The 16,646-nt window shown below is 39.4% G+C and overlaps 2 long non-coding RNA genes across 2 annotated transcripts in view; both read right to left on the bottom strand.

Moving 5' to 3' along the window:
• LOC307021477 overlaps positions 1 to 16,646 on the bottom strand; it is a 654,272-nt gene that overhangs the window by 611,512 nt on the left and 26,114 nt on the right. The gene's annotated exons all lie outside the window — the stretch shown is intronic.
• LOC307022480 lies at positions 741 to 4,782 on the bottom strand. The gene is made up of 7 exons (XR_013803415.1): positions 4,559 to 4,782; positions 4,177 to 4,237; positions 2,263 to 2,939; positions 2,112 to 2,157; positions 1,297 to 1,388; positions 1,038 to 1,148; positions 741 to 912 (listed from the first exon to the last, which is right to left on the bottom strand). It is a non-coding gene; the product is annotated as an uncharacterized lncRNA (long non-coding RNA).

Here is a 16,646-nt window from a genome sequence, read left to right on the forward strand (position 1 = left end):
TGTACAAGTCACGGCCATGTGACTGAGAATGTTCCAGAGGATCAACAGTTCTCTGAAGTTCTTCTAGGTCTTCGACATCCAGGGGGCACACAACTTCAGGAACCACAACTGCCCCGTTTGAGTCTTCTTGCAGTATGGTACTCTCCCAGTTGATGCCTGGGTCTTGAAGTTCCTAAGGATCCAGGAAAACAATCAAAATACGTTTAGTACATGATGTATTTTCATACACTTATGTAACGTGTGATTTTAAAAAATAAACATGTTACATAAAGGTGATTTTGTTTACTCAAAGTTGTATTATTCTAGAAATACTAGTTATTGAACAGGTTGCTGTTTCCAATAATGTTATACATCTGTCAGATATGCCTCTCATCACTCAATGCAACAGAACTGTAAGGTTTGTAGATGGAAAAAAATTGAATTACAGCATATCTATGCACAATTGAAGACAGAAGCTCACATTGATTCAGACCTTTTAACCATGTTGTTTAGAAATAAATATTTTAAAAAAAATGTTTGGCTTTCATGCTCCATTGTCCAATTGGCATTGATGTCTATTATGTCTCAAAACTAGATATATCTGCCTACAACTCAATTGTTTTTTAAAATATATTTAATGGGAACTCTATAACTGTTACCTCAAGTCTCTCCCCTTTGTCTAGATCTTGTAGATGTCCCATACACCACAGCTGTTCAGGAGTGAGACCTCTCTCTGTCCTTAGAGTGTGATTATTCCATCCTTGGATAAAGGCGTCAAGGTCTGCTCGAAGTCGAGGGACAAAGATGTAGTGCACACCAAAGAGGTGAACCACATCAGAGATATCAAGCAGACCATCTTCCTCCAGAGAGTGAAGAACATCATGGTACTTGCTGCTGACTGCAACCCAGACGTCACGCCAAAGTCGCTCTATCCTAGAATTGCATTTTAATTGATTTACTTGGATTTATACAGCTATTTGTGCTTTCATTGAACAAACAAACTGCTACAGTTACTAATAATTATACAGTCAACATTTCAAGACAAAAACACAACTAACCTCTGATTGTGGACACTCTTTCCAGAGATAAAGCTGGCTCTTCCTGTGCCCGGTGTGGCAAACATGTATTGTGCGATGTCCACGTTTTCGACTCCCTGATCCGCCCTTACCCTAAGATCAAAATACATTTTAATAATAAATAATTGAATAATTAATTTAACAAGGTTTACTTTAACTTCAGTAGATGAAATGAAAGATATTGTAACTAGTATATTTGTGTAAAAAAACATCCACTTTTTGTTTTGTCAGGGCAAAATACCTTGATGGTAAGCCATGAAGCTGGGTTGATCTCAGGAAGAATGAGTATGCAGTTGATGCTCTGTTATTTGTTGCAGCATCCAAGTACATGATCTGCATAGAAACCAGATGAAATCATTTACATCTGCTTTCAGCTATGGCTAGCCTTAGAGCTTTTAGTGTTGTATTATACCATAAAAGAAAGATTGGCACGTCCTAAATCTTTACACATAGTTTCATTTCATTTCAACAGAACCATCAACAGGATTTGGTATTTCAATTATTATATAGGTAATTTTCAAAAATATCAACTTGGTATATTTTACATACTAAAATGCAGCTTGATTTATTACAGCTTCCTCAGATATATTTTCTTTAAGGCAATACATTATTGCTCCCTTAAGATGCTTTGTATTAAAAAAGTATAACCAGATTGGATAATAATAATTGGATCTAAACAGGAATCATTACCTTCTAGCTCAATAATTATTCCAAGGAGCAGGAGAAAAAATATACACTTTTTGATCAAACTAACGATAAGAACTACATGTCTTAAGCAGCAGATTATGATTCCATGCATAGGTCAGCTATGTCGTCGTGTGGATGTTGAGATCTTCATACAATATGCATTTTAAGCTCTAATTATACAATCAAAACAATCTGCATCAAGCTAATAAAATTGATGATTCCCCCCCTAGACATGTTTTAAGATGTGTATAACATAATCTATAAATATGCAAATAAGTGTTATTTCAGAAGTATAACTGCTGGTCACAAGAGGCTTTGTACTTTAAGCTGCATTTCTTTAACAATAATAAGCAACAACACATTAATTACCTTCCTTGAGTAGCCATCCACTCCACCAAAGACCACAATATTGTACCTGTTCAAAAGGGAAAAAGGTTACTATATAACTAAGGTTGTTCTTATTATATACTCCCAACATTCACTGTGTAGGTAATTGCATAAACAGGATATTTTACTCTACCTTATCAGTTTATGATTTGTGTCAATGTGGACCAGGGAGAGAGGGCCTCGCACGGAATAACTTCTTCGCACAACACACCCTAGTTCTGTGATCCGTCTGAAGATCCCAGCAGCATCAACCCGATGCATAGAGGCCATCATTCTCCACCACTGAACACGGAGGCCCATTGAAACCAAATGGCCTTGAACCATTCGATAACCAGCATTTGGCATCTGACTTTTAATACCTAAAATTACGTTGTCAAGTTCTTGGTCAGTCATTGTGCTGTATGATCCTCTTATAGACAAGCCAAATTCTTGCATTCTCCTGTAAACCGTTCTTCTTGAAACGCAGAGGCATTTTGCAATGCAGGAGACTGGTAGATGTGTGTTCAGCAAATGTGTTAGTTTTTCTCTCTCTATCACAATTTTGGGTTGACCAGAACCTGGACCAACTTCTGTTTCCTGTTCTACAATGGGCATAGACCTTGCGTTAATTTCCAACCGGACAACATGATGTAGGTTTCGTATTGCTTCTGTAATCTCTGATACACCTCCTATCTGCTCATGGAACGATTAAAACATAATCAGCTCATGGCGAGTCAGGAACTCCAAATAATCCACATTTAGTGGTTGCTGGTTCAAGGCTGATTGCAGTTTGGTGAGAAGTCTTTCCATCAACTGCTGTCTCAATACGTCCTGTTGGACAGACAGAGCTCAGATTAGTTAAGAAGAGGGACTCGTTGTTAGTCATCAATCAATCAATCAATCAATCAATCAATGTTTATTTATATAGCCCAATATCACAAATGTTACATTTGTCTCAGTGGACTTCACAGTTTGTACAGAATATCAGTATGACAATACGACACCCTCTGTCCTTAGACCCTCACATCGTACAAGGAAAAACTTCCAGAGAAAACCCCACAGTTTAAAGGGAAAAATGGGAGAAACCTCAGGGAGAGCAACAGAGGAGGGATCCCTCTCCCAGGACGGACAGACGTGCAATAGATGCCGTGTGTAAATTGAAAAGATAATACATTTGCAACATAAGTCATATAGGTGACTGATAACGAGCTATGAGATGTGGAAGCTAGTAATAACGTTACATTTACCCCTTATATAATAACAAATAATAATTAGTTTGATAAAGTTTATCCACAAAACAAGATAAATTATCTCCTTAAAATTACATCTACTCCTCCCTCCTTAAAAATGTCAGAACCTATAAATATGCAAATATTTTTCATTTCACAAGTTTAACTGCAACACGATGCCTCCTAGTTCACTGTAAAGTCAATTCTCAGTATTTGTGCACCAGAGGCTTTATATTTCAACATCCAAATCTTATTTTCAATGAGCACAAAGCAACACTTTCAGCAGATTAATATGAAGCCTCTCTCTCTCATCATCTGAGAGCTCAAAATCTGAATCTCCCTGAACTATCTGGTACAGAAAAAGTCTGCTTCAGTTCCGTCTCCTGCAACAATATTGAGTCATTAAGTCCATGAAGATGGTCCTGACGTCCACTAGAATGGACATTTATAAAAGGGCTGTTATTTGAAAACTTGAATTATTTAATTGCTTTCAGAACTAATTATATAGTTCCTCACATGTTAATAAACAAGAATATATATGATTTTCATGGTAAAAATTACAATTATTCAACAATATTTGACTTCTCCTCCTGATTCTATAACATTTTGTTTTTGGTATGCCAGCCATTTTGGATGAAAAGAAAGAGGGACTTCCCAGCATGCAATTTTAACCAATGACACATCACTGGAAAGACCAGGATGTCCTCTGTACAGTACATCAGGGATTGATAGAGTAGCTCAAAAGAGTAAAAGGAGATGCGTGTTAACAAAATGTCCACTACAGAGGACATTTTCAATGGGCTGGGTCCCAGGAGACAACCAAATCAAAAACGACTTACATGTGGCCTTGCTGTGACATTTTGTTGCTGTTCATTCGACATTGTCGGATGTTGTGGCCAGCTGGGATTGATAGAGAAGGATGAGTCAAACTTTAGTTACTCACACAACAGCCGATGTCTCAAGATAATAAGACATATAGGCTAATGTTAATCCTACAGCCCTATAATACAGAAAAATAAAAAGCATTTCTGAAATTCGAGTCAATAATTACAAGAACAAATCTACTATAATCAGTCATCTTTTTATTTTTTATATAAAGAACATATAGCTATGTTGCCGGCTAGCAAACTCACCCTTATCTGAAACGATCGGATAAAAGGTTTCGTCAAAGGTATTACAAACAATAACGTGATATCAGAAAACCAGAAATGTATAACTCACCTGACACTGTGGCGTAGTAATCTCTTCGTTCGAGTCTGTCATGTCCTGTAAATGTCAACGATAATAGGAACGCCAACAGCCTGATGGCAACCGAAGATGAAAATCCCTCTCTTCTCTCATCTCAGATATGATTGGAGACGGCCAGCCAATCAGAATTGACCTTCTCGAGTTCTCCGATTGGTTGGTTTTGTGGCACATTTGTAACGCTGTGACAATTTGAGCGAGCGCGCAGGCAAAGTTGAGCGCGCGCAGGCAAAGTTGAGCACGCGCAGGCAAAGTTGAGCGCGCACAGGCTGGAGAGGTCGAGCGAGCGAGGGAGAGAGAGCGCGTGCAGCGGTCTGCCTGCGCACGGAGCAGGAGTTTTATGAGAGAAAATATATTTCTCTGTGCTCAAAAGTGTTCAAGTGCGCGCTCAATAGCATTTTCTATGCTCAACATGTTTCATTGCGTGCTCAGGATAGAGGCACAAATATAACGCCATACTTGGGGTGTCAGGGCCTTAAGTGATCAGAGCAGACTGGGCTCTGGTTTCAGGCAGTATGAGAAAGTTAAAGAGCTTTTTGAACATTAAAGGTCCCATGTCATGCTTTTCTGGTTATTACCCATCCCCTTGTGTGTTATGTAGCTTTTTCTGCATGTAAACGGTCTGCAGAGTTACAAACACTCAAAGTACACCCTGTAGCGAGTAAAACTCTAACACAGAAAAGACCTGTCTATGCTGCCCCAGAACGCCTCGTTGGGGATTTCTCTTTTTCCATTGTTTACTTCTTGGATATAGTGACGTATTTCGGGTATAGTGACGTAACGTAACATGGGACAGTGTGAGATGGCTCACTGGTGTGGGGTCGGCGAGACAGCGAGACACCGCGGAACTCAGCCTGGGCACACACACAAACTCCCAGCCAGGCTGCGGGTGTGTGTGTGTTTCGGGCTGGGTTTCGCTGCGTCTCGCTGTCTCACAGACGGCCACTGGGCTCACAGGAAGGGGGGGGGGGGGGGGGGGGGCAGGAGCTCCAACCAGCCATTTAGGACAGAGAGTGAATAGACATACTATACAGAGATGCTGTATGAGAAAATCTCTCAGCCAAACTACTACTCAAGCAGAATGTGTAAAGCCAGTGATCACCAACTGACATGAGACATGAGAATGTCTGGCGGGCCACATCCGGCCCGCCAGACATTCTCATCCGTCCCGCACGACGGGAGTGACTGTGGCGTTGGCTACTTGGTTACTGCGTTTGCCCCCCACCCATTTTTTTTTTAATACAACGGCTCGTGAGTAAGGTGCAGTACCGGAGTCCAACAGAGAGGCGGCAGCTGCGGGTCAGTAGACTGCGTACTGCGAAACCTTCCCTGCCTTGAACAAGAATTGATCCTTCGTTGTGAAGAGTCTGGTTAATGCGCTTCGCACCACAGCAGTCGCCCCGCTTCGACAGAGTCCAACAGAGAGGCAGGAGCTGCGGGACAGTAGCCTAGAAGCAGGGTTGGGTTGTAACGGAATACATGTAACGGCGTTACGTAATCAGAATACAAAAATCATGTAGGCTAACTGGATTCAGCTGGCGTCACATTTGAAAAACGAGTAACCTGATTACAGTTACTTTCGTAAACCTGAAGTGAATACATTTTGGAATACTTATTGGAATTATTGGTGGAAAAGATTCCTCACAAAATGTAATATTCATTACCGGCAGAACTGTGTGCACACTGCACAGCGCTGCAGCATGTCTGTGAGCGAGAGAGAGATGCAGCGTGTCTGTGAGGCCCTGCACCCGTACGCAGATGAGAGAGAGATATCTTTTAAAATATATTGAAAGTTAGAAACGGAGATGGTTAGATAAAATGTGCAAGATAACGTTTATGGAGCATTTATCTATTGTCGAAATTATAACATTTCATAACGGGATCAAATCAAAGTGAATGGCCAGCTGCTGCTGAATGCATGGGGCAAGTGACTGGAAAAAGTTTTAAAAGTTATTACTAGGGCCGGGACTCGATTAAAAAAATTAATCTGATTAATTACAGGCTTTGTAATTAATTAATCGCAATTAATCACATTTTTAATCGCATATAAATATTTGACCTGAGAACAGTGAGAAGCAATTTTTTTTCACATGGATTTTAGTATACCATTGAATAATGACTGAATACATAAGCTTAAGCAACAAAACATTGTTTATTTTTTTCAAGATGGTAATTAACCAAGACCAACAGAAAAGTTCAATTTTTGCCATAAAGTGTAGCAATAGAATATTTAGGAATATAGTACATTTCAGAGATTCAGGTAGCCTATAGGTAGGTAGACCTTCTGTAAACTATAACACTTTGTTTTTTAAGTAAAACACAATACTTTCAAGTACATTCACAACATTGGAAACCCTGACTATTAGAAAACATCTCTCTGTTGCTTCAGAGGCCATAACAGACTTTGTTGATTTACCAACAGTTGATTTAAAAAATCTAATACATTTCAGTCCAACTCTCTCAATAACCTTGGCCAAAACAATAAACAGTTCAACATAAAGTGCCAGTTGCGCCAACAACGTAATAAATAGTTCAACATAAAGTGTACCATTTAAAATAAAATAAAAAAGTGCCAGTGATTGACCTCAATCCCTCCTATTCTTCCAATATCCTGATGAAAAATAAAATCTCTCTGTTGCATAGGCCACTGTTTGATCAACGCAAATTGGGTGTGGGTCCCTCGGGCTAACGTCCACGCCAGCTTCCACGCTAGCTGCTATATGTTTTGCATTGAGGTGATACTTGAGGCTTGATGTGCTGCGGTGATATGCAAATTCCTTTTTGCATAATTTGCAAATAACCATGCTCTTATTGACGCTTCCATCCGTCCGTTTTTTAAAACAAAATGTCCCATTCACGGGGCCAACCAAAGCGGTCTCATCAGCTTCTTCGTTCACGTTTGACTATTGTTCACTGTGGTTTGTTGTTGTCTGAAGTAATAAACGTTAGTTGGTGCTCCACTATAATCGGTACCCCTGAAACTCATCCAGTGAGAAACATTCCGCGGTGCAAAAATAAGTGCGATTAAAATGCGTACATTTTTTTAACGCGTTAATTTTTGTGTAATTAATTCATCTTAATTAACGCGTTAAAGTCCTGGCCCTAGTTATTACATCTTTTCAGATAATAAATAATAAATAATAATGATGATTCATTCTATTTAGGGGTGCCTTTCAAAGCACCCAAGGACACCTTACAATTCATAACATATTCCAAGGAAAGGTTTTAAGACAGTACAAAGAATGCAGTCTGGGTGATGTTTTGTATGTGGGGTGCAGATGAGAGAGCTGTCCGGAATGACACCAAGATGTTGTGTTTGAATTCTTGATAAGACATTAAAACAGTAAAATAAGTGTCTCTGTTCACCAAAACATACCCATCTTTTATGGAAAAAGAAAGTATTCTAAAAGTAATCTGAATACATTTTTAAGACACTTAACTGTAACTGTATTCTGATTACTTTCAGAGCATGTATTCAGTAACTGATTACATTTACAAAGTAACCCTCCCAACCCTGCCTAGAAGTGATCCTTCGTTAGCGTGAAGAGTCTGCTAAGCTTGTACAAATGTAGTTGGTGATCCCCGCGTTAAGCCATCATCTATGGCAAATTTTCATTCAGGAAAGCAAGTTCCCGTATAGCAGGGGTGCCCAACCTTTTTTTTCAACCGAGAGCTACTTTTAAAGTTGCCAGTCTGCAGAGATCTACCAGTCCAAATAGAGAGGCGTAGCCATTATTGACAGCCTACTACCAGGTAAATACACACTTCTACTTGTATAAAACTGACCTTTGTACGATTAATACTTCATAAAATACTGCAGATCCTTTATCTTACCTCTTTCTAATCTACACACATACAAGTATTTAACTGAAGTTACACAACAGTGTTGTTGATACAGAGTTGGAGTTTATTCACACGTCACATACTACAGTGGGTAATGTTTCCAATAAATATTGAACAGTGCTGCCACATATGACACAGGAAAAAAAGAAAAGACACTGAACCCTTTCTTTGCCATTATATAAAAATAGTGTTGCTACAAAAGTATAAATTAGGCTTACTAATAAGACAACTCAGATCTGAAGCTACACAGGAATCTGCTTCCAAAGTGCAATAAAAAATAAAAAATTAATAGAATCAAACCCTTTTTTTGTTGCATTTTAGTAGAGTATAAAAAGAAATGCCTTTAAAATAGGATGCAAGCAACACTAGTTTCTTAACCTGAATTGATAGACTATAATCAATTTAAACAGAACAGATCTTAATGTTTGCATTCTTATACCATTTTGAACAATAATTATAATGAATAAGTTCAGACAAACTAAAACTTACAGCTGATTAATAACGGTATCTAACTTGAGTTTTTATTATTTCAAAAACCTGTTGAAATGCTACTGTTACTTTTACTGTCCCCCAAAAGCGCGTCGGCAGCCTCCAGGAATGCTTCTTTCACAACTTTGCCGTCTTTGAAAGACTTCATGTGTTTCGCAAGAACGTGACTGACACGATAAGATGCTTTGGTAGCACCCTTGCTCTTGTTGTAGGGCCTGGTGAAAATGGACTGCTGTGCATTTAGCTTTCCTCTCCGGTCCCTCACCTTTTGGGAGCGTAGGGCAGAATTAGGAGGGAATTTCATCTCGTATCGTTTGTGCACTGTTTTGAAATGCCGCTCCTAAATTGCCCTTCTTCGATAAAGCCACGCTTGCATTGCAAATGAGACAGATGGACTTTGAATTGGAATAGATACAAAAATAATCATCCTCCCACTCGGAGTGAAAATTATATATTTTGTTTTTTTTTGCTTCTGCCATAATTGCGGTCTTGTGTGTTTGCGGACTGTCACTCCTGTTGACACGGACAACGTCAGCTAAATAGTGCCCACTGCCCACCAGCCACGCCCCGACACATGGGGTCACGCCGGCTAATCACAACGCTTTGATGCGTTCAAGTGCATTATTCTGGCACAGGAAGATTATGTTATCGGACATTAACGATAAGACTGAATATTGTTGTTCTATTATTAGACACATCTCGCGATCGACTGGTTGCGCACCCCTGCCGTATTGGCTAGTGGATTTATTGCAGGCAGTGAAACAGCGATAAAAAGAACGGCTCTCACCAAGTACGACTCGGTTCCCTTAGTTCTTACCAAAGAGCCGTTCAAAAGAATGGGATCGTTCGCAAATGTAACATCACTTATACTGATATACACCTGAACATCAGCAGGAGAGGATTCGTTAAAGTAGAGACACTACATACTGATATACACCTGAAGATGAATAGGGTTGAGCACCTTTAATTAAGAGCCAGAGAGTGTATTTGGTGATTTTAAAGCCTCTACAGTCTGAAACTTCACGAAATGTCATCCTTTGCAGTCACTCAGTACTTGGCAGAGGTAAACACTGACATCCGAATATATTGTCAATTCATATAAGCCCCTTTTCATCTCCCCCTGCCATTATCTCTTTCTCTGCTTCCCTGTCTCTGGGAGACCATCCACTCTGTCCTGGCCTGCCTGCAGTCTGCTGCTGCTCTCAGATCTGCAGGTCCGGTGGCTTTTCATGAGCTCACACAACAGGAAGTAGTAGGTGGAGGCGATAGCCCTGCCCAGACCAGGCCTGTGTCTGCATTACAGAGTAGGAGGCTGAGGAGATGGAGGTGGTGGGAGGAATGTTGCCCTGAGACAATGATTTCAGGTCAGTTACATAACAGGGCTCTCTAAACTGATTTTGGATGGAAGCTTTGGAAGACCTCAGAGGCAGGTAATGTGATGATTAGTGCTGCGTACCTGGACTCACATTTAGGTTCAGGTCCGGACTCAAGTCCAGAGGTTCAGGTTCAGGTCCGGACTTATAAGTCTGGACCTGAACCCATGGCTTGTGTCAAGTTGTGGGAGTAACTAAAGTGAACATATTGTGAGCTAATCATCAATTGAAAATAAACTCATAATCAACTCAAATTCAAACTCGTCAGGTTTATTGTGCTCCCTTCCAACTTGTGTCTACATTTCTCTACAAAGTACAAATGTAAAGAAAACACTTTTTGCCACTTAGTCTACAAATGACTTATGACAGCAGCTACAGTGAAGTACTACAAAGTTCAAACATTTATTTCATTTACCAAACAAAAGTAACCAAACAGTCCCTGACCTGACTGAGCCTAAATCCCTAAAACTTTGCTGAAAGGTAGAGTGAAGGGTAGACTATACGCATTACACTGTTACACACCTAGTATACAGTATACACACTGTATTGACTGTACAGTCAGAGTGTACTGTACTGTCTGTACACCATGTCTTTTCTACAACTCTACATGTGTACATTATACAGTACATACTACATACATAGTGATGTACATCCATACATACAATTTTGATACAAATGTCATACATACACTGTAAAAAAAAACCCGTTGTTTTTACGGTAAAAACCTGGCAGCTTTGTTGCCAGAATAATGATGTAAAAAATACAGTAAACTGTAAACACCTTTACAGAACAACGTGTATATTTTACGGTTTAAAACTGTTGTAATTTACATTTTAAATCTGTAATTTCAACAGCCCTTTTCTGCTGAATTAGCATGATCACGTTGCTATTAAACTGATTATTTCAGTAAGATTTACATGCAGATGTTGTATATTGTACATTGAATCGCATTCAATTTTACAGAAAAATACCAAACAAATAACACTGTTTAACTGTAAAAGCATCAGTGTAATGCGGTGTTTTACGGTGAAAGCAACATCTAAATACTGCAATTTACATTTTCTGTAAAACATATTTATTACAATTAAAATGCAGAAAAAACTGTTCTATGAATATCAATCTCAAATATATAGTATATAACCGCCTGTAAGATTACTGCTGAGTGCAAAAAAAAGGTTTTCCAATACATTAGTCAGATTGAAAGATTTCATTTAAACTACACTGCCTTCGTATATATATGTTTGACTATTACCAGAAATGTGAAGAATGTAATCCAGGGTACACAGATTAAGCACTTAAAAATGCAAAGCTAGATAAACCTCAAGAGCCACTGTATTAAAAGTTGAACAAATTCCAACAAGAACTTGCCTTTCCAAGAATGTATTATATATAATAGCAGTGATCAAAAACATCTGTCATTTCTCAACATACATATTGGTAAAACATACAAACTAAGGCTGCACAATAAACAAACAGCTCACATTGTCCAGGAAATTCAAGCTGAACAAAGTTAAGAGGTTACTTACATCAAATCAAATGATTTATGGGAAATAATGTTTTTAAATATTTTAGTACTTTATATGTCTCATCTCTTATAGTGGTCACCTGTTTAATATAATACTCGACTGTCACAGCCACAGACTGAGCTGTAACTTAGCCAAAATAAGGGATTGTCTTGTTCATTGCTAAAGGAAGTGTGTACGTGATGAAGCTACAGTTGCAAAACACATGTGAGTGTGTGTCTAAGTGAGATAGGTGAAGAGGTAGGGTCAGCAGAGACCCTTCACTTCAGAAGCAAAAACCCAAGTGGAAAGCAAAACAAAACAAAACCACCCAGTGGAGTGTAACACGTCAACGTTTTTACACTCAACAGTAAGGTCCTGAGCTTTTACATCCACATAAGCCAACCGAAGATTGTTTAAGCAACTTCACTTTGTAACAGCAAACCCCAAGAGTGGCTACAATGACCTTAAAAGAATAGTTTGACATTTTGAGGGTTACATATTGCATATTTTAAAATTAGTTAAAAGAACATAAAAAAAAAGGCACTTCAAATTTTAAATACGATTTAAACAATCAAACAAACTGTAACTTGGGCACATCGCCACATGCCATTGATCTTACTGTCCATATTCAGACATCACGCCACTCATGGTCGGAAAGTTCCTGTATCAAGGTGAGGACTCTCGGGTTCACCTGAAGACGGGATGCGCGTGTCTTCTCCACTTTGGTGCCCTTCTCTGGGTTGATGGAGAAAAAACACCTTAAAATAAAAATACAAACAAACAACAGAATTAATAATAAAATAGCTTGCCTAACAACAAAAAACGTCACATCAATCTTATTTTGAAGCCAAAATGACAATTATCTTAACCCCCAATTCACTGAAGCAGCTGCTTTAGATTTGTTGCAGTTTAATAAAAGAAATTGTTGGATATACCAATCCCAAAAAACACATACCTCTGGACAAACTCCAGGGTGGACGCCAGCTCTGACGGGTAGGCGATGTTGAAGCAATAATAGCTCCCAAACATCATGGATAGGGCAGAAACCAAGGAGGGGATGTTGTCCTGTACTATGTTTCGATCCACACTCAGCATGAATCGCCTTGAAGAATAGCATGATCGTCCTAAAAAAGAAGAAAAACACAATTAAAACTAAATTAAAACAAGACTTGTCTTCCTGAAACATTTCACAAAACAATTTTAGCACACATGTTATTACATTTTAAGGTCTGTTAAATTGCTCACCATCAATACAAAAATGTATTTATGTGTATTTGCAGGTTAAGGGGAGATACATGTCATGTCAATTTGACTTGCTTTTAGGGGATAGTTCATATTGTTTGAAGGGGGGTTGTAGGAGCTACAGGAGAAACAGAGAGGAGAACCAGCAGACAGCTAAGCAATGCACTGCTGTGGACATAGTTAAGCCACCAAAAAAACTAAAACAATATTACTCTTAGTGTATGCTATATTAAAGAATATTTTCAAAGCTCTACCTTGCTGTCAGACAGCTATACAGTTTCTGATTCAGTTGTTTCTGATAGGGACTGAAGCAGCAGGGTACATTTGTGACAATATTATAAATATGACGTACACGTAAACTGAATTTTTAGGTGGCTAAAATACGTTTCGCTGCTGCACCCATCCACAGCTTTACATACGTACCCGTACTCCTGCCTGTTCCTCCAAAGACATGTAAGTAATACACTGACTACAAATTCCGTGTGAAAGTTTGTTGAAGCTCACTTCCTGTGAGTTCCTTGAAGTGGACTGCCATGCCAAAGTTGTCGAACCAAAACGGCCACTCTTGCAGGAGGGATTTTATATTTTTCCCCTGGTTGACTTGTTTACGCTGCGTGTAGAACGTTGACTTCATTAGAAGTTTGACCTCCTCTGGATTTGCATCAGTTTGCTTGGACATCACCCTCAGTTTTTCCTTTTTCTCCTGCTGAAAGGAGATGACAGTAATGCCTCACATCTCAGTGCTGCACCCAGGGGTTAAATTGGGATTTGATATGCAGGGGGGCTCAAAGACATTTGGAGGTGCGGAGGGGGTGTCTCATTATTAGACCTTAAGGCGAATGTGTCAAACCAGGCCCTTGGTGGATTTAATTTCGGCCCGCTGGTATATTGCACGCACACCTTCACACAATCCTGAGGGTCTCCTCAGCTCAGAGCCTGAGCCCACACATTGATGAACTTGCACCCAAGTATCTGGCTTGAACTAGCATCACCGAGCAGCATACTGAGTTTCAATGTTTCCTTCTGCACTTTTTCTCTCACGACAACAGGGCATGTTTGTCTTCCTCTTTGAGGGAAATAGTGTTTTTGAAGCTGTTGTTGGCCTGTGGAAAAATGTAATCATAAGAAATGACTCTGGAAAAGCTGCAGATAGAGCCATAAGAAATGAATGCAACTGATTATTTAATGTTTAATGTTGTTTTTATTGGCAATAATTTAAGCTTTGTTAGTTCCAGGTTTAATATGTGCAATAAATTCATTTCAATATGTTTTGCAATAAACATTGAACCAGTCCTCCACTAGTACCCATTTTTTCATTTTGGCCCACTGTGTATTTGAGTTTGACACCCCTGCCTTAAGGGCTATACTGTATATGAGGCCCTCAAGCATGGGTCGGCAACAGGCGGCTTTCTGGCGGAGTTATAACCAAGGATACACTAATGGCTCCTCCGCGCAACCTCCGGGGATGTATTTCCGGCAACAGTGATGTTTGAAAGAGTCGTGACGGACTTATCTCAGCCAATGACAGCTCTGCATGCATCCCCTGGTTATTATTTTAGTAACTGCTTTCATCGCGACACGATGTTTACAGTGAGAACAGCTGTGAGGTCCGTGCAGAAAGCAGAGAAGTGTGCATAATATATATCACTCAGTATAACAGGCCTACTCTCTGTATTTGCTGTAGTTTAGTAGATATCTACAAACAAAAAGTTGATATTTTTCTAAGACCATTTCGTGCTTCACATAATAAAATACAAAACGGCTGTAGCCTGATATTATATGCTTTAGGACAGTGGTTCTCAACTGGTCAGGCCTCGGGCCTTGGTCAATAAATCGCGACCCAACATTTTTAAACACTCAAATCTATTCAACAAAAAATCGTGCTTTAATATATACGCTTTTCAGCATTCAATATTCATTAAAGTGAAGTACAGTGCATATATCCGTTATATCCCTTCACAGAACTAAAGTATGCTTTTAAAAAAGGTTTATGAGTTGATGGAATCAAAGCTGAACTGTATAAAAAGGCACACGTGCTGAAAACCAATCCCCAGAAGGGGGGTCTGGTGGGATTCTCCCCAAGGAGATTTTTAGAAATACTAACATAAACTACGCATTCTGGTACACTCTGAGAAAAACATAAATAAATGTATCACAACCCGACATATTAATAATATGTTATGCCATTGTTTGTTTTTCACTTTCTTTTGACCGCTGAACTTGCTGCTCCTCACAAAGAGAAGAGTAAAGAGGAGATAGTCTGTGTGTATTACTTTAAATTGTGGGTAAGTGTAGATAGCTCCCATTGTTCTGTGACCTGTCAATCATCAAACCGGGGGTCATATTTCATTATGTGTTTATTTTTATTTGAAGTTGTACCCATGGATGTATAAAGAGTAGTTCTACCGCAAAGTTATTCTCCGTGGGGACTTCCGGCTACAATCTTGATCAGCAAAGATGTTCTATTGAATGTATGATCACTACGTGACAGAAGTTTTCAAAACCGTTTATGGTCTCCGGTACTTCCAGTCCAACGCCTACTGCAGGGGTCGGCAACCCGGGGCCCTCGAGCCGCATGCGGCCCTTTAAGCCCTCTGCTCTGGCTCCCTTGAGCTAAGACAAAAATAAGAAGGAAATAAAATAAAAGTATTTGTAGGACTATTTATATTTTGTTGCACGGTTGAAAATGTTTCGTATCTTGTATTTTGAGGTGATACTGTGACACATAAATAAAAAACAAAACAGTTTTAATTAGGTCAACTAAAATATGCGTCACATCCTGCTACGGTCCCGCGCCAGCGCCTTTTCCTGCGGGTGAATAACCTGACCCCCGGCTCGATGAGCGAACTATGGATAAATCAAAGAAAAGTACCGGAGGAACGCAGGATTTAATTCTGCGTAGACAGAGTTACAGTATATGCTTTCACAGAAAACAATGCTGGTTTCCCGCTATGTTTGATATTTAGAGAGAAGTTGTCAACAGTGCTGCAGCCTTTATGTATCGAGGAACAACACGGGAGAGGAAGACAGCTGACGATCTTCAGTCATAATTCAATGGGGTTTGTAATTTATTTCAGAAAACACTTTTTGTTATATTCCATTGAATGCTCTTAACATCCCGATAGCAATGAATATATTAAATGCTTTGACAATAAATACATACACAAATTAATCTCTGGAAGCCGTAGCGCTGTAAAAAGTACGACCAATCATCTGAGCCGGCCCGGCTAAAATAACTGGATGGCCTACCTGCCTGTCAGCCTTCCATCTGTGCACAAACTTATCTCGTGCCCTCATTGGTCATGTGCGCGTTTGTGTGTGTTGGAGAAGGGGCTCTGTAAGGAAGTCTGAAGGAAGAGGCAGATTTTTTCCGGTTGTGTATTTTCAAATTCTAGCACACTAGTGCTGGTTTCTCCATTCTTACCTACCCCACCGTTAACTATTTTTAGGGTGCAGCTATATGTTTTATTTATTTCAAAGTGGGCACATTTTAATTATATATTTGTTTCCTTCATCTGTGCAGAGGACTCCCCAAGTGCTGTGTTTAATGTATTTTAAAGTAGGCCTGTGTATTATTTGTAATTCTCCTTATAGGAGTTCTTTGTTTCTTAT

Source organism: Notothenia rossii (assembly GCF_949606895.1).
Source record: "Notothenia rossii genome assembly, chromosome: 10".
Taxonomy (NCBI): Eukaryota; Metazoa; Chordata; class Actinopteri; order Perciformes; family Nototheniidae; genus Notothenia; species Notothenia rossii.